This window comes from Triticum dicoccoides, chromosome 7B, assembly GCF_002162155.2.
Source record: "Triticum dicoccoides isolate Atlit2015 ecotype Zavitan chromosome 7B, WEW_v2.0, whole genome shotgun sequence".
NCBI lineage: Eukaryota > Viridiplantae > Streptophyta > Magnoliopsida > Poales > Poaceae > Triticum > Triticum dicoccoides.
In genome coordinates this window covers 494,136,173-494,155,582 of record NC_041393.1, presented here as the reverse complement: position 1 = coordinate 494,155,582, position 19,410 = coordinate 494,136,173, and the positions used below count along the sequence as shown (strand labels likewise).

Sequence of the window (19,410 nt, the reverse complement as noted above, 5' to 3'; positions counted from 1 at the left end):
CACCCCAGGGCGGATCCACGACAGAAAAAAGGTAGGACGAACCCTAACAAACACAAAAACATGCGCGTCCTGCCAGGAAACATACCCAAAACGAGCACTAATTTTACAAAAGCCTAGTGAGCGGATCCACTATCACTTTTAAGGGAGGGGAGGAAGGGAGAAAAAAGCACGAACCAGTGGAAGCCATCTCGATCTCGCGTGTGAACTAGCGAGCGCAACAACGGATCCACAGCGCGAGACAGGGGACGGATCGACTGCTAGATGAACCCTAGAAATCATAGCCGCGGGGGAGAAAAGATGTTGAAGGGGATAACAGGAGACTCGGAAGGAAAGAATAAGAAGTCAAGACGTGGAAGGGGATAAGAGGAGACCCAGAAGGAAAGAAGAAGAGTCAAGACGTAGAAGGATTGATTGCCAGAAGAAAACGGGCCGAGCCCAGTAGACCGAGGGGGGTATGCGCCAGTTTGGGAAAATCGAAGAAACGGGCGCTTAAGGCGCCCGTTAGGAAATGCCAAATAGGAAACACCCTCACCTGAAGCGTGTTGGAAGGCAGCCTCGGGCGGTGGGCAAGCCCAGCAAGACCATGCGCCGTCATGCTGATGTCATGCGGATGTCACGTTAACCATATTTACTTTACTTTTTTTAAAGCATGCTTTTTTAATTTTTTGCCACAGTTTAATTTTTGATTGTTTTTCAATATAAAAATGCAAAAGTTAAATGATGTGTCTGCGATTCCAAAAAATGCATGTGAATTTTTTTATAATGTGAATACAGTGTAAATAAATATTTTGTAGTATAAAGAAATGGCTCGTACAATTAAAAATATTTGTACATGAAATTTTGAATAAATGCACCGAAGTTGAAAAAAATGGCCATTGGAAAAGTATTTATATAATGTAAGAAAATGTAGCATTTAGTTCTGAAAATATATTATTTCCATTGAAAGAAAATTTCATTGTGTATTTAAACAAATATTGGCTGTGTATCCAATAAAATGTTCAAAACCTGTATTAAAAATGTGCATCATGTATTTAAAAAATGTTCAACATGGACTAAAAAACAGTTTTACGTGTACACTACAAGATGTATACTATGTAATAAAAAAGGATCCATGTGTCAAAAACAAATATAAAAGAAAAGGCAAAGAACCAAAGAACAAGACACAAAAACAAACGTATAACAAGGGACAAAAAGGAAACAGGGATGGCGTTTAGTGCAAAATCCAGACTCACTTAGTGCAAGGATTCTTAAAGCATTGTATTATCTTGAGGGTGATTTCCTTCATGCACAGTTGGGATCCCGCCCATCACAGATTTGGAGGTCGATCTTGGAAGGTCGTGAGGTGCTTAAGCAGGGACTAATTAAAAGAGTCGGGAATGGCAATGATACACATATTTGGAATGATATTGGCTTCCAAGGGAGACAATGATGAGACCCATTGTACCACGGGGAGTAACTAAACCCAAGATGGTCTCGGAACTGATTAACCAAATTGAGATGACATGGAATGAGCAGGTGCTAGTAGAGCATTTCCTACCGATGGATGCTGAAGTTATACGCAGAATACCTTTGGCCACCAAGAATTTTGATGATGAGTGGGCCTGGTTTTGGGAGAAGTCTGGAGAGTTCACTTTGCGTTCGGCGTACCATATGTTGATCAGTACACGTAAGCGACAAGAGGCATGGCTAGATGGGCGTTCGGGGCACTCCAACCCGAGTCTTGAAGAAAAAGCGTGGACTCAAATGTGGAAGTATAGTATACCGTCGAAGGAAAAGATCTTTGCATGGCGGCTAGCACGACAAAGCTTGCCCACGGCATACGTGGCACATCACAGAAATATGGCAACTGAGAGTACTTGTGCTATCTGTGAAGTTAGAGAAGATTCTTGGAGACATTCGTTGCTTGAATGTTGGATGGCACTGGGTGTTTGGATACTTGTGGATGAAGAGCTCCATGATCAGATCAAGCTGTGTGGTGAGTCTAATGCCAAAAATTGGTTATTTGCACAGGAAGAGTGGCTTGATGAAAGAAACTATGTGAAGGTGATTGTCACAATGTGGGCAATATGGAAGGCTAAAAGGGATGTTCTGTATGAGAACAAATATCAAAGTCTGTTTGCTACTACCATGTTTATTGAAAATTTTCTAAGGGAGATAGGGGACATGGAGTGTCCGCGAGCTGCTGGAGTTGGTCATCCTGTGATGCCGTCGAGGTGTATTCCACCAACTGAAGGAGCAGCCAAAGAAAATGTTGATGGTGCAATTTCGTTTCAGAATAACAGGTGTGCTGCAGCAAGGATATTCAGAATTGAAAGTGGAGTATTTTTGGGTGCTTCAGTCCAGGTGATCAATGGTGTGATAAACCCATCATGTGCAGAAGCTATATCTTGTAGGGAGGCATTGTTCTTAGCTAGGGATATTAATGTTCAACGTGCAGATGTGGCATCAGATTGCAAGGATGTTGTACGTGCTATGGATAAAGGGAGCAGGGGTGGGAATTCCATGATCGTTAAGGAGGTTGCGATTTTGAGTGCTGAACTAGGAGATTTTAAGTTTAAATTTTAGAGGAGAGAAGACAATGTTGATGCTCATAACATTGCTAAGAACTCTTTACATCTTGTGCAAGGCCGTCATGTCTGGTGTTTTGAGCCCCCGGGCTATGTAATTTTTTTCATTTGATGAATAAATAGGCTCGGGTGTTTCGCTCAAAAAAAAACTTGCAGCTTTTTATTTGTTTGTTTTTTCTTGGAACGTTTTCGTTTTTTTTTTCTTTTTCCTTTTTCCTCTTTTTTTTTCTTTTTTCTTGGGATGGTTCTGTTCCGTTTTTTTTTCTCTTTGATAACAAGTGAATTTTATTTGCATATTCATGTTATTTATAAAATTGATGAACTTTTCTTCAAAATCAATGAACTTTTTTCAAAAAAGTTTTTTTCAATTTTGATGTACTTTTTCATATTTGATGAAAAAAATTCAAAAAAGTTTGTGAACTCCTTTTCATATTTAAGTATTTTTTTTAACTTTTGTGAACTTTCCAAAAGTCAGCGGACAACTATTAGATGGGCAGCCAGCCAACCAATTTAAGACACCAGGTAAGTGACCGTGCGTTGCCACGGGAAAAGCCTCGTGTATGGATGGGTGATACATTTACATATTTCTAAAAATGTTATGTACATGTATATACCAATATCAAGTCACATCAATTTCCAGAGTTAGAAACAATCCTTAAGCAGAGACACTCTACTATACCAAACCATGTTTGCATTATCCAAAAAAAATTGTTCATTCAAGAAAGCAGTACAATATATACTAATGCCACATCTCTTGAAGCTACAAGCAATTGTATTTGTATCCCATTAACAATCAAAAACTATTTTAATCGAAAATATCTGTATCACTATAGCAAACACAATTGAACATTGACGTTGGAACTAAGAATTCAGAGAAGAAAGCAAGCAAAAACAAATGATACAGTCCAAAACTCAAATTCTGCGTAGCACAAGAAAAACATCAGAAGAAATAGCCACACACACGCTTAAATCGTCCAGCAAAAATCAAGAGAGCAATCCGATTATGACCTTCGTCATCATCGTCCATAAGATTCCCGAGCCTCCTTGTCGACTGCGGATACTCCTCCACCACTTTGACAAGGCCATCTTCTACAACCTTGACAAAGCCGCTTGCTAGGGTTCGAGAAAAAGCACAGAGTTATCTGTTAGAGAACCCATGCGTGTCTCCGGCTGGAGAACCAAACTAATTAACCACCAAAACAAAAGAAATCAACAACAAAATCGCGTACGTACCTACAATCCTCATTGAAGACGGGCGTGCGTTCTTCTTCGTCCACCCATAATCTCCGCCTCCCAAATCAAAGCTTGCCACTCTTGCCAATGGCACATCTGCCTGACAATCCGCCAACCCTCTCAGAAAATCACAAAGACAAGGTACTTCTCTACCAATGCACCAAGAATGAAAAGCCCAAAATCAACATGTTGATTACTGAACTAAAATATGCATCAGATCAACATGTTGATTGGACCTTTGGATGTCCTCGTAGAACTCTAAATTTGTGCATGTGATGTCCTCGTAGATAGTCTTTATGTCTATAAAAACCAACATAATGCAAGATCCAAAACGAAACATTTTTGTTGTTGTTCCCTACAAAGAAATGAACATGCGTGCAGGCAACATGACCACCCGCTAATGGCCATTTATTCTATCGTGTTAACAAGATGGCCCTGACCAGAAGCTTCCATGCCTACATGTTGTAGAACCATGCCTTGAGCTCCCCATGGCGTAAGGTGTGTAGGGAGCGTATTGTTGGGGAACGTAGCATGCAATTTCAAAAAAAATCCTACGATCACGCAAGAGCTATCTAGGAGATGCATAGCAAGGAGATGGGGGAAGTGTGTCCACGTACCCTCGTAGACTGAAAGCGGAAGCCGTTAGTTAACGCAGTTGATGTAGTTGAACGTCTTCACGATCCAACCGATCCAAGTACCGAACGTACGGCACCTCCGTGTTCAGCACACGTTTTGCTCGATGACGTCCCTCGAACTCTTGATCCAGTAGAGGGTCGAGGGAGAGTTCCGTCAGCACGACGGCGTGGTGATGGTGTTGATGATGTGACCCGCGCAGGGCTTCGCCTAAGCACTACGACGCTATGACCGGAGGAGTAAACTGTGGAGGGGGGCACCGCACACGGCAAAGAGAACAATTGATGTATCTTTGGGGTGGCCCCCGCCCCCGCATATAAAGAAGGAGGGGAGGAGGCGGCCGGCCTAGGGGCCGCGCCAAGTGTGGGGAGTCCTACTAGGACTCCCAGTCCTAGTAGGATTCCCCCTTCCTTTCCGGAGTAGGAGAAGGGGGGAGGGAGAGAGAGAGGGAGAAGGAAAGGGGGGCCGCGCCCCCTCCTCTAGTCCAATTCGGCTTGGCTAGGGGGGGGGAGCGCCACCTCCTGGCCACCGGCCTCCTCTTTCCACTAAGGCCCATGAAGGCCCAATACTCTCCCGGGGGGTTTCGGTAACCTCCCGGTACTCCAAAAAATGTCTGAACCTCTCCGAAACTATTCCGGTGTCCGAACATAACCTTCCAATATATAAATCTTTACCTCTCGACCATTTCGAGACTCCTCGTCATGTCCGTGATCTCATCCGGGACTACGAACAAACTTCGGTGATAAAAAACACATAATCATAATACAAATCGTCATTGAACGTTAAGCGTGCGGATCCTACGGGTTCAAGAACTATGTAGACATGATCGAGACACGTATCCGATCAATAACCAATAACGGAACCTGGATGCTCATATTGGATCCTACATATTCTACGAAGATCTTTATCGGTCAAACCGCACAACAACATACATTGTTCCCTTTGTCATCGATATGTTACTTGCTAGAGATTCGATCGTCGGTATCTTCATACCTAGTTCAATCTCGTTACCAGCAAGTCTCTTTACTCGTTCTGTAATGCTTCATCCCGTAACTAACTCATTAGTCACGTTGCTTGCAAGGCTTACAGTGATGAGCATTACCGAGAGGGCCCAGAGATACCTCTCCGATACACGGAGTGACAAATCCTAATCTCGATCTATGCCAACCCAACAAACACCTTCGGAGACACCTATAGAGCATCTTTATAATCACCCAGTTATGTTGTGATGTTTGATAGCACACAAAGTGTTCCTCCGGTATTCGGGACTTGCATAATCTCATAGTCAGAGGAACATGTATAAGTCATGAAGAAAGCAATAGCAATAAATCTGTAACGATCATAATGCTAAGCTAACGGATGGGTCTTGTCCATCACATCATTCTCAAATGATGTGATCCCGTTCATCAAATAACAACACATGTCTATGGTTAGGAAACATAACCATCTTTGATCAATGAGCTAGTCAAGTAGATGCATACTAGGGACACTATGTTTTGTCTATGTATTCACACATGTACTAAGTTTCCTATTAATACAATTCTAGCATGAATAATAAATATTTATCATGATATAAGGAAATATAAATAACAACTTTATTATTGCCTCTAAGGCATATTTCCTTCAGTCTCCCACTTGCACTAGAGTCAATAATCCAGATCACATAGTAATGATTCTAACACCCATGGAGTCTTGGTGATGATCATGTTTTGCTCGTGGAAGAGGCTTACTCAACGGGTCTGCAACATTCAGATCTGTATGTATCTTGCAAATCTCTATGTCTCCCTCCTTGACTTAATCGCGGATGGAATTGAAGCGTCTCTTGATGTGTTTGGTTCTCTTGTGAAATCTGGATTCCTTTGCCAAGGCAATTGCACGAGTATTGTCACAAAAGATTTTTATTGGACCCGATGCACTAGGTATTACACCTAGATCGGATATGAACTCCTTCATCCAGACTCCTTCATTTGCTGCTTCCAAAGCAGCTATGTACTCCGCTTCGCACGTAGATCCCGCCACGGTGCTCAGCTTGGAACTGTACCAACTGACAGCTGATACGTCTCCAATGTATCTATAATTTATGAAGTATGCATGCTGTTATTTTATCATTCTTGGGTGTTTTAAAATCATTTTATAGCAACTTTATATCATTTTTTGGGACTAACCTATTGACCCAGTGCCCAGTGCCAGTTGCTGTTTTTTGCTTGTTTTTTACATCGCAGGAAATAAATATCAAACGGAGTCCAAACACCGCGTAACTTTTTGGAGATTTTTTCTGGACCAGAAGGAACCCAATGGGCTTGAGCTACACAGGGGGGGTGCCCCGAGAGGGGCACAACCCGCCAAGGCGTGCCAGGGCCCCCTGGCGCGCCCAGGTGGGTTGTGCCCACCTCGGTGGCCTCCCGTACCCCTTCTTTGCACTACAAATTCCCAAATATTATGAAACCCATCGGGGTTAACCTAGCTTAGATGCTCCACCGCTGCAAGGTCTCTGTATCCACGAAAACCAATCTAGAGCCCGTTCCGGCACCCTGTCGGAGGGGGGAATCATCTCCGGTGACTATCTTTATCATCCCGGCGGCCACCACGATGAGGAGGGAGTAGTCCACCCTCGGGGATGAGGGTTTGTACCAGTAGCTATGTGTTTGATATCTCTCTCTCGTGATCTATATCATGGGCTTTGTTAATATAGTCGGATCATATGATGTTTCTCCTGTCTATACTCTTGTTATGATGAATTGAATCTTTACCCTTCAAAGTTTTTTCTTGTAGGATTGAATATTCAGAGATGAGAACACATGATATATGTCTTGCAATATGAATACTTGAGGTGACAATGAGGTATCTTATTGATTCACTTGATATGTGTTATGGCATTCACTCGCGGATTCCCATGATGATATTGGGGTAATCTATGCATAGGGGTTGATGCACATTTTTCTCTGACGGAAACTTCGGGGTCTCTTTATAGTTCTTTGTGTGGACTGAGTATTATGAATAAGAATTTGCTTTGGTGTTATTCTAGTACGAACTCTAGGATAGATCGAACGGAAAAATAGCTTTGTGTTCTTTTAGTACAAACTCTTGAATAGATCGAACGGAAAGAATAGCTTTGAGGTGGTTTTGTGACCTACAAACAATTCCTATCTTTTGTTCTCCGCTAATAGGAACTCGGGAGTGATTCTTTATTGCACTTTAAGGGATAATCATATGATCCAACTATGTTAGCATTGTTGAGAGGTTGCACTAGTGAAAGTACAGACCCTAGGCCTCATTTTTAAGCATTGCAACACCTTTTTTGGGCCTGTTTACTATTTTCTACCTTGCTGTTTTTATTTATTCAGATTATAAAAATATATTTCTACCATCCATATTACACTTTTACCACCATCTCTTCGCCGAACTAGTGCACCTATACAATTTGCCATTATATTGGGTGTGTTGGGGACACAAGAGATTTCTTGTATTTGGTTGCATGGTCGTTTGAGAGAGACCATCTTCATCCTACACCTTTCACAGATTGATAAACCTTAGGTCATCCACTTGAGGGAAAATTGCTACTGTCCTACAAAACTCTGCGCTTGGAGGCCCAATATGTGTCTACAGGAATAAAGTTGTGTAGTAGACATCAAGCTCTTTTCTGGTGTCGTTGCCGGGGAGGTGAGGAAACCGACACTCACACTCCAGCAACGAAGCTCTTTTCTGGCGCTGTTGCCGGGGAGGTGAGTGCTTGAAGGTATATCTTTAGATCTTGCAATTGAATCTTTTAGTTTCTTGTTTTATCACTAGTTTGGTTTATAAAAACAAAACTACAAAAAATGGAATTAAGGTTGCATCATATTATTGATCATCTTTATAATATCTTTCTTGAAAATGATGGATCGGAAAGTTGTGCTCAATTGTTAGAAGAGAATTAATAAAATGATTGGCATGAATGATGAGCATGATTGCAATGTTGTTAGTATGAATTCTTTGAATATCCATGAGGTAATGATGATTGCACTAGCCATGATAGTGATGTCTCCTACAAGGATGTCAATTTTTGCGAAGTATATTGGGAGTGCACACACACACCAAAAAGGGAAGATAGATTTGGTAAGAAGAATAAATATTTAGAAACAAAATGGTTGCAAGAGAGGCTAGATGTTTGTGCTGAAAGATTTAATTTTTTTTGCCTTCCTTGTGAACTTTGCAATGAACATAGTCATTTAAAACTCCAATGCCATTTGTTTCATGATCAAATTGTGTCCAAAAATTGTGATAACTTGATTACCCTTGAGCATCATAAAGAGCTTAGCCTTGTTTTAGGGTATGAAGAAATGAAACGTATAACTAAGGATATTCCAGAATTTTCCCTTGAAAGGGTTCTTGATTTTGATCTAGAGGAAATTTATATGTTTTATGCGGTAAATTGCATTGACAATCCTTATATTGCCAACTATCTAAAGAAAAGAAAACAAATAGAATATGAAGAGAGTACTAATGAAAGGGAAAATATTTCCAATACCCTCCTAGTGTTTCTTATGATGAATCAGGTAACGAGGAGGAGCTTCCTATCCAATCAATCTCTTCAATAAGGAGCTCGAAAAAATTGATTAAACCCACACGTGAGGTGGTGAAGAAGAAAAAGCAGAGGTAAAAAGGTAACTCTCCCAAGTAATATTGCTCCTTTCACCATTGTGCCTCATGAAAGTGAATCAAATATGTTGATGGAGGATGATGGTATTGAGTATGATTTTGTGATGCCTACTACTTGTTGTGATGATTATGATTGGGAAGACAACGATCTCTCTTATGATATTAAAAATCTTTTTGGCACTTGCTTGGAAGAATATAATAATAATGTTTGCTATACTATTGGTGCCATTCATGCTATTGATAAGAATGATTACGATGATATGCAAAACCACAAGCTTGGGGATGCTATGTTTGATGAGTATGAAATGTTTGAAGATTTATTTGCTGAAAATAATGCTTGTCCTAAGCTTGGGTATGCTTTGCATAATGAATATGATCCTTTGATTCCTTATACTTTCGATAAGAAAATTTATTATGATGATAGCATGCCTCCTATTTATGATGATTACAGTGATGAAAGTGGGTTTGGAAGAGTGTCAACTCTAGGTAGTAGTGATCCCACTATTTTGGAGGGTGTTGAATCTTATTACAATATTGATGAAAGTGGATTTGGAGAGGTCATGACTGTATTTAGTGATACATCCACTATTTTGGAAGAGGTTTCAATTGACTATGATGAGAACAAAGTTGCTATTTATGATGATTATTATGATGACATGTATGCCATAAAGAGTAATAAATTATCTATGCTTTTGGATCATGAAAAGAATGCTTTATGTGATGGTTACATGGATGAATCTATTCATGATTCTACTGAAAATTATTATGAGAGAAGAAATTATGATTCATGATGCTCTTGTTATGTTTCAATCTTTATCTTTTATGCGAGCATCATTGATCTCATCATGCCTAGCTAAAAGGCATTAAAGAAAAGTGCTTGTTGGGAGACAACCCAACACTTTTACCTACTGTTTTTGTGTGTTCACATGATTATTCTACTGTAGTAATCATGTTTTATTGTCTTTGTTTCAATAAAGTGCCAAGTAAAGCCTTTGGGCTCATGTTGGATGATAGTTGATTTGATCTTGCTGAAAAACAGAAACTCTTGCGCTCACGAAAATAGCTCTCATTTTTAACAGAAGGGTGCTTTTGAGTTTATTCTTTTTGCATAAGATCAATATACAAATTGCTCACGTGGTCCAAGTTTGATTATAATTTCTGGAGTAGCATAAGTATGGTTTGAGTACAGATTACTACAGACTGTTCTATTTTTGTCAGATTCTGTTTTCAATGCATAGTTTGCTTGTTTCCTTGTTTCTATGGCTTATATTGCTCAATATAAATTGTGGAAATGATATGACACAGTAGTAATTGTGTGGAAAAAGTTATGAATCTTGTCTTTGACAGTACTAAAAGTGAAATGGTTTGCTCTTTATCATACTAACCTATCTCACAAGATTTCATTAAGTTTTGTGTGATTGAAGTTTTCAAGTTTTGGGTGAGATGTCGATATGAGGAGAATAAGGAGTGACAATACCATAAGATTGGGGATGACCAAGGCACCCCCAAGGTAACATTCAAGGAATATCCAAGCAACTAAGCTTGGGGATGCCCCGGATGGCACCCCTCTTTCGTCTCCAACATTATCGGTAACCTCACTGGGAGCTATGTTTTCATTCGTCACATGATATGTGTTTTGCTTGGAGCATCAATTTATTTTGCTAGGATTTGCTTGATTTTATTTAGAATAATGTTTTGCATCTTTTATTTCAATAAAAGTGGCAATGATATCCTTTGCCATGCTTATTTTGCAAGTATACTTGTTGCTGTTTGAAAACAGAAAGTTTATTGATGTTGCAAAAATTCCCTAGAGAAGTCAGAATATGATAAATTGTTGAAAACTTTTGCAAAATAAGATCTGATAAATTTTATACGGTGTAGTATTTTTCTCATAATTTTTGGAGTAAGGTAAGTATGATGAATCTTGCATTCTTTACAGTCTGTACTGTCTTGGCAGATTGCTGTTATGTTTGCATTGTTTGCATATGTTTGCTTGTTTAATGATTCCGTTTGAGGATAGGAGTATTAAATATGCAGAGACATTTAGTATGCAATGTTGAATAATAATTTTTGTGATTTGCTACAGTAGATAATGATAAAGGTTTTGCATTGATTTATACTAACTTATCTCACGAGTTCTTGTTGAGTTTTGTGTGGATGAAGTTTTTGAGATTTAGGAAAACCGTGATATGAGAGGAATTAAGGAGACACAAAAGCTCAAGCTTGGGGATTCACAAGGCATCACAAGCTAATATTCCAAGAAGTCTCAAGCATATAAGCTTGGGGATGCCCCGGTAGGCATCCCACCTTTCTTCTTCAACAATTATCGGTTGGTATTGGTTGAGCCTAAGTTTTTGCTTCTTCACATGAGTTGTGCTACTCTTGAAATGTCATTTTTTTTCATTTTGCTTGCTGTTTTAATAAAATACTTAGATCTTAAAGTTTTTGAATAAGAGATAGTCCTTAAATAGCTACCTATTTACTTAACTACTCACATGATCTTCACTTATATCTTTTTGGAGTAGTTTGTCATTTACTCTTGTGCTTCACTTATATCCTATGAGTAAATTGTTGAATAAAGTGAATGTTATGAAGTTGAAATCATATCGTGCCTAGTGGTAGCTTCACATTGGGTTTAGGAAGTGAAAGCTTTTGAAGCTTGACAATCACAATATTGGTCATACAAGCAATTCACGAATAATTAGTATAAGGAAGAGAACTTTGACATGCAAATATACTATCTTGGAAATCTTTTGTGATTGTGAGCCCCCAAAATATTGTATGCCAAAATTGTTGACGTTGGACAAGGAAGACAACGTAATGATTTATGTTTTTTCATATTCACATAGAAGTTATATTGTCATAGATCCTTCAACATGTGGTGCTTGCCCCCTATCTTTGCTAGCCAAAAATTATGCACCAAGTAGAGATACTACTTGTGCATCCAGAAACCCTTAAACCAAAATCTTGTTTTGAGAGTCCACCATACCTACCTAAGAATTGAGCAAGATCCTTCAAGTAAGTTGTCATCAGTGCAAAAAAGGCAATAAAAATTGCTTCTAAAAAGTGTTAGATCATTTAGTGTAAGAGAAAACTGAGTGTTGTATGTACTTGTGATGGCAAAGAATAAAAGCGACAGACTGCATAATAAAGGTTGCTATCATAAGGGGCAATATAACATGATGTTCTTTTGCACTAAGGGGTTGATCATACAAACAAATAAGCGCATGGCAATCTCTGCTTCCCACCGCGAAGGGCCTATCCTTTACTTTTATGTATTTACTTTTATGCAAAGAGTCAAAGTTTTTCTCTCTATTCCATTTTATTTTTCTCTTTTGGCAAGCATCATGTGGTGAGGAAAGATCTAGGCACATATGTCTAGTTGAATATGGGTAGCATGAGTTATTATTTTTGACATCACCCAAAGGTGAATACGTTGGGAGGCGAAATTATAAGCCCCATCTTTCTATGTGTCCGATTGAAACGTTTTGCTCATATGTATGCGGTGAGTGTTAGCAATCATAGAAGACTATATGATGGTTGAGTATGTGGAGATCTTACTTAAACTCTGTTGAATAAGTTGAATTGCAATTGCTTGGTGACTGAGAACATATGTTGTTGAGTTTCAAGAGAATTCATTGTTTGGACCTTAACATGTGAATTGGTTGCTACTATAACATGAGAAGTTTTATAAGAAAGAATTGTTGTTATGATGCTAGGAAAAGTGATTGAAATTATCATTGATCAAACTTATGCACTTTGCTAGCATTCACACTTCATAAATTATTTCTTTTATCATTTACCTACTCGAGGACGAGTAGGAATTAAGCTTGGGGACGCTGATACGTCTCCAACGTATCTATAATTTATGAAGTATTCATGCTTATCATTCTTGGGTGTTTTACAATCATTTTATTGCAACTTTATATCATTTTTTTGGGACTAACCTATTGACCCAGTGCCCAGTGCCAGTTGTTGTTTTTTGCTTGTTTTTTACATCGCAGGAAATAAATATCAAACGGAGTCCAAACACCATGTAACTTTTTGGAGATTTTTTCTGGACCAGAAGGAACCCAATGGGCCCGAGCTGCACCTGGAGGTTCCCCAAGGGGGGCACAACCCACCATGGTGCACCAGGCCCCCCTGGCGCGCCCAGGTGGGTTGTGCCCACCTCGGTGGCCTCCCGTACCCCTTCTTTGCACTATAAATTCCAAAATATTTCGAAATCCGTCGAGGTTAACCTAGATCAGAAGTTCCACCGCCGCAAGGTCTCTGTATCCGTGAAAACCAATCTAGACCCTGTTCCGGCACCCTACTGGAGGGGGGAATCATCTCCGGTGACCATCTTCATCATCTCGGCGGCCACCACGATGAGGAGGGAGTAGTCCACCCTTGGGGTTGAGGGTTTGTACCAGTAGCTATGTGTTTGATCTCTCTCTCTCTCTCATGATCTATATCATGGGATTTGTTAATATAGTCGGATCATATGATGTTTCTCCCCTCTATACTCTTGTTATGATGAATTGAATCTTTACCCTTCAAAGTTTTGTCTTGTCGGATTGAATATTCAGAGATGAGAACACATGATATATGTCTTGCAATATGAATACTTGAGGTGACAATGAGGTATCTTATTGATTCACTTGATATGTGTTATGGAATTCAACTCGCGGATTCCCGCAGTGATATTGGGGTAATCTATGCATAGGGGTTGATACACGTTTTTCTCCGACGGAAACTTTGGGGTCTTTTTAGAGTTCTTTGTGTGGACTGAGTATTATGAATATGAATTTGCTTTGGTGTTATTCTAGCACGAACTCTAGGATAGATCGAACGGAAAAAATAGCTTTGTGTTCTTTTAGTACAAACTCTTGAATAGATCAAATGGAAAGAATAGCTTTGAGGTGGTTTCGTGACCTACAAACAATTCCTATCTTTTGTTATCCACTATAGGAACTCGGGAGTGATTCTTTATTGCACTTTGAGGGATAATCATATGATTCTACTATGTTAGCATTGTTGAGAGGTTGCACTAGCGAAAGTACGGACCCTGGGCCTCATTTTTAAGCATTGCAACACCGTTTTTGTGCCCGTTTACTATTTGCTACCTTGCTGTTTTTATTTATTAAGATTATAAAAATATATTTCTACCATCCATATTACACTTTTATCACCATTTCTTCGCCGAACTAGTGCACCTATACAATTTGCCATTGTATTGGGTGTGTTGGGGACTCAAGAGATTTCTTGTATTTGGTTGCAGGGTCGTTTGAGAGAGACCATCTTCATCCTACACCTCTCATGGATTGATAAGCCTTAGGTCATCCACTTGAGGGAAAATTGCTACTGTCCTACAAAACTCTGCGCTTGGAGGCCCAACACGTGTCTACAAGAATAAAGTTGCATAGCACCATTCAATATAAATATGTATCCGGTTTGCGACTTAGAGTCATCCGAATCAGTGTCAAAGCTTGCATCGATGTAACCATTTACGACAAGCTCTTTATCACCTCCATAAACGAGAAACATATCCTTAGTCCTTTTCAGGTATTTCAGGATGTTCTTGACCGTTGTCCTGTGATCCACTCCTGGATTACTTTGGTACCTCCCTGCTAAACTTATAGCAAGGCACACATCAGGTCTGGTACACAACATTGCATACATGATAGAACCTATGGCTGAAGCATAGGGAATGACTTTCATTTTCTCTCTATCTTCTGCAGTGGTCGGGCATTGAGTTTGACTCAACTTCACACCTTGTAACACAGGCAAGAACCCTTTCTTTGACTGATCCATTTTGAACTTCTTCAAAACTTTATCAAGGTATGTGCTTTCTGAAAGTCCAATTAAGTGTCTTGATCTATCTCTATAGATCTTGATGCCCAATATATAAGCAGCTTCACCGAGGTCTTTCATTGAAAACTTCTTATTCAAGTATCCTTTTATGCTATCCAGAAATTCTGTATTACTTCAAATCAACAATATGTCATCCACATATAATATTAGAAATGCTACTGAGCTCCCACTCACTTTCTTGTAAATACAGGCTTCTCCAAAAGTTTGTATAAATCCATATGCTTTGATCACATTATCAAAGCGTATATTGCAACTCTAAGAGGCTTGCACCAGTCCATAATAGGATCGTTGGAGCTTGCCTACTTTATTAGCACCTTTTGGATCGACAAAACCTTATGGTTGCATCATATACAACTCTTCTTTAAGAAATCCATTAAGGAATGCAGTTTTGACATCCATTTGCCAAATTTCATAATCATAAAATGTGGCAATTGCTAACATGATTCAGAAAGACTTAAGCATCGCTACGGGTGAGAAGGTCTCGTCGTAGTCAACTCCTTGAACTTGTCGAAAACCTTTCGTAACAAGTCGAGCTTTGTAGATAGTAACATTACCGCCAGCGTCAGTCTTCTTCTTGAAGATCCATTTATTTTCTATGGCTTGCCGATCATCGGGCAAGTCCACCAAAGTCCACACTTTGTTCTCATACATGGAACCCATCTCAAATTTCATGGCCTCAAGCCATTTCGCGAATCTGGGCTCATCATCGCTTCCTCATACTTCGTAGGTTCATCATGGTCTAGTAACATGACTTCCAGAATAGGATTACCATACCACTCTGGTGCGCACCATACTCTGGTTGACCTATGAGGTTTAGTAGTAACTTGATCTAAAGTTTCATGATCATCATCATTAGCTTCCTCACTAATTGGTGTGGGAATCACTGGAACTGATTTCTGTGATAAACTACTTTCCAATTCGGGAGAAGGTACAATTACCCCATCAAGTTCTACTTTCCTCCCACTCACTTCTTTCGAGAGAAACTCCTTCTCTAGAAAGGATCCATTCTTAGCAACAAATATCTTGCCTTCGGATCTGTGATAGAAGGTGTACCCAACAGTTTCGTTTGGGTATCCTATGAAGATGCATTTCTCCGATTTGGGTTCGAGCTTATCAGGTTGAAGCTTTTTCACATAAGCATCGCAGCCCCAAACTTTAAGAAATGACAACTTGGGTTTCTTGCCAAACCACAGTTCATATGTTGTCGTCTCAATGGATTTAGATGGTGCCCTATTTAACGTGAATGCAGCTGTCTCTAAAGCATAACTCCAAAATGATAGCGGTAAATCAGTAAGAGACATCATAGATTGCAACATATCTAATAAAGTATGGTTATGACGTTCAGACACACCATTACGCTGTGGTGTTCCAGGTAGCATGAGTTGCGAAACTATTCCACATTGTTTCAAATGAGGATCAAACTCGTAGCTCAAATATTCGCCTCCACGATCAGATCGTAGAAACTTTATTTTCTTGTTACGATGATTTTCCACTTCACTATGAAATTCTTGAACTTTTCAAATGTTTCAGACTTATGTTTCATTAAGAAGATATACCCATATATGCTCAAATCATCCGTGAAGGTCAGAAAATAACGATACCGGCCACGAGCCTCAACACTCATCGGACCACATACATCGGTATATGTAGCGACCCGACCCGAATGGATCAAGTCTCTATGCATCAGTGTCATCCCTGGATCGGTAATGCTGACACACACAGTACTCGAGGATTTATAACAGAGTTGCAATCACACACTTATTACAACGAATGTCTCAAAAGAGAACTTATTACAATAATATGGCTTAAGGCCATCTAAATACGATAACAGCGGAAGGCTTGGAAGATAAAGTGAGTCCATCAACTCCAATGGCATAGCTGAGTGAACGACAATGACCTATGGCACCTTACTCGTCGTCTGAAAAGTCTGCAACATGATAGGTTGCAGCCCAAAACGGGTCAGCACATGGAATATGCTAGCAATGTAACACATAGAGTAATGAATAAAATAAATGCTATCAATACATGCAATATATGGCTGGTGGAAAGCTCTAAGGTTACAATTTTGCATAAAGCCAATTTTCCCTACAACAAAGGAATAAATTATTTAACTATCATGGTGGTTGTTAAACATTGAGAAGGTTCCTCCAACTCAATCCCAATTAAGCATCATCAATTACCGAATCAAATTAATTTACTTTAGAGTGATGAGATCAACATGATAATCCAAGAACCAGATACTCAAGACGTCCATAACCAGGGACACGGCTAACCATGATTAGTTTGTACACTCTGCAGAGGTTTGCGCACTTTTCCCCACAAGACTCTATCTTCTCCGTTGGATTTCTTGCACTACAAGGTGTTTGAGAAACGGATGACCGAGACATAGTCTTTCAGAAACATTAACTCTTTACTCTGGATGGGCAGTTACACCTACTTTCCCCTACATCTGCTAGCCCACCACTGAAAGAGGTCATGCAACATACTCAACTATGCTTGAGCCCATAATAGCTTGTGGCTGCACACAGAAGTTTCTAGCATGAATAATCTTATGATCCCTTTGAGCCTGGCTGGCGGACCTTAGGATGATCACACGGAACCACGGGATATCCTAGGACAACACTGGATTCTCCAGGTGCCCACAAGAAATCCACCCAAATGTGATTTTAAGTAGCCACCTTAAGTTAACCATTAATTAACAATACTCATATCTATCATGGATACACTCACCTAATCCACGTCTACGAGCATAGCATAGCAATCCTGAGCATAACGTAGAAGTAACTCCCAAAGGTTTGATAATAAAAGGGCAATAGGTTCTACCTCATCATCTACTTCCCAAAACCCACATGTTGTTAAGATCCTAACCATGCATTGTTTGAGGATGTAGACTAATGCATAAAAACTGGGTAATAAAGGGGTATGATCAAAGTGTTACTTGCCTTGCTAATGATCCGCAAAACCTAGAGACTCGTAGTAACACGCTTCGCACTCCGAGAATTCTATCGCAATCAAACAATAGCATACATAAGTACTCAACTAAATGCATAGGTAAAACTCAAATAAGAAGATCTAACAGAAAGTTCAACTGAAGAACTCCGGTTTGCAAAAAGAATCAAATCAAACGGAGAAACGAAACTCAAACTACGAAAGAAATCAGATCCGATTACTAATCTGGACTAAAGTCAAATTTTACAGTACCAAAATCTTGTTCAAGTTGGTCAAACAGAAAGAGGGCTTTGAGACAAAGATCTAGGCACTTGAATTGCCTGATTCCGACAAACGAGCGAAAAGATAAACTAAAACTAAGATCTGGGCTGAAATCGCGATCGAAAATAATCACGGAAAAACCCTGGAAAAAGAAAACTGACGAACAGGCTAACGAACAAACGTTCGCTGTCTGCGGCTAACTGACGAACAACATTTGTTAAAAACGAACGTACGGACGAAAAACCGGCGGCTATTTAGCTAAACCGAAAAAAACCGAACCAGATCTAATAAAAAAACGAACTAGGGTTTTCAAGAATAAAATTGATCGGTTTTTAGAGAAAAACCGGCGGCTACCTCATGGAACGGGATGACGGCGGCGGCGGCTCCGGCGAGGCGGGGCGCGGCAGCGGCGATGGCTCCGGGCAGCATGGGGCGACTTGGCTGGGGGGGGGGGGGGCTCAGCCTCGGCCCCTAAGGCTGGCCGGGCCAGGAGTCCTAGGAGGGCACGGCCCGATAGGTCGGCTTGACCTTTTTTTAAATAATTCTAACTCACAGAAAAACAATTAAAAGAAATACTAAACGGACTCCAAAAATCCTGAAATAAATCTTCACCGTCCTCTAAAAATAAAACGGACAAGGGGAACTTTTATTTGGGACTCTAATGCAATTTTGAAAAATGCAATTTTTCCTAATTCAAATAAAATAGCAATAAAGCTCCAAATAAAATTCTTATTTGATTTTAATATTTTTCCTCCAATATTTCTTTATTTTGGAGAAGTCATTTTATCTCCTCTCTTTTATTTTTATATTTGAAATATACGAAGAGTAAAATAATTAAAACCAAATGATCCTCTTTTCAAAATTTGAGAAAACTCAAATATGAAAATAACGAAATCCCCAACTCTCTCTGCGGGTCCTTGAGTTGCTTAGAATTTCTAGGATCAACCAAAAAATGCATGAAAATATGATATGCAGTGATGATCTAATAGATAACATTCCAAATTGAAAATTTGGGATGTTACAAACCTACCCCCCTTAAGATGAATCTCGCCCTCGAGATTCGGGTTGGCTAGAAAATAGGTGTGGGTGGTCCTTCTGTAGGTCTTCCTCTCATTTCCAGGTTGCTTCCTCCTCGGTATGGTGGCTCCACTGAACTTTGTAAAACTTGATAACCTTTCTGCGTGTGACTCGGCTAGCAAACTCGAGAATCTTCACTGGTTTCTCCTCATAAGTCAAATCGCTATCCAGCTGAATCGCTTCCAGTGGCACGATG

General features: G+C 39.8%; 1 long non-coding RNA gene across 1 annotated transcript in view; it reads right to left on the bottom strand.

The window, feature by feature from the left end:
* Positions 1-429, bottom strand: part of LOC119341688 — a 4,309-nt gene extending 3,880 nt beyond the window's left edge. The window contains exon 1 of the long non-coding RNA XR_005165242.1: positions 175-429. This is a non-coding gene — a long non-coding RNA (uncharacterized LOC119341688). The remainder of the gene's footprint in view (positions 1-174) is intronic.
* Between the last annotated feature and the right edge of the window lie 18,981 nt (positions 430-19,410).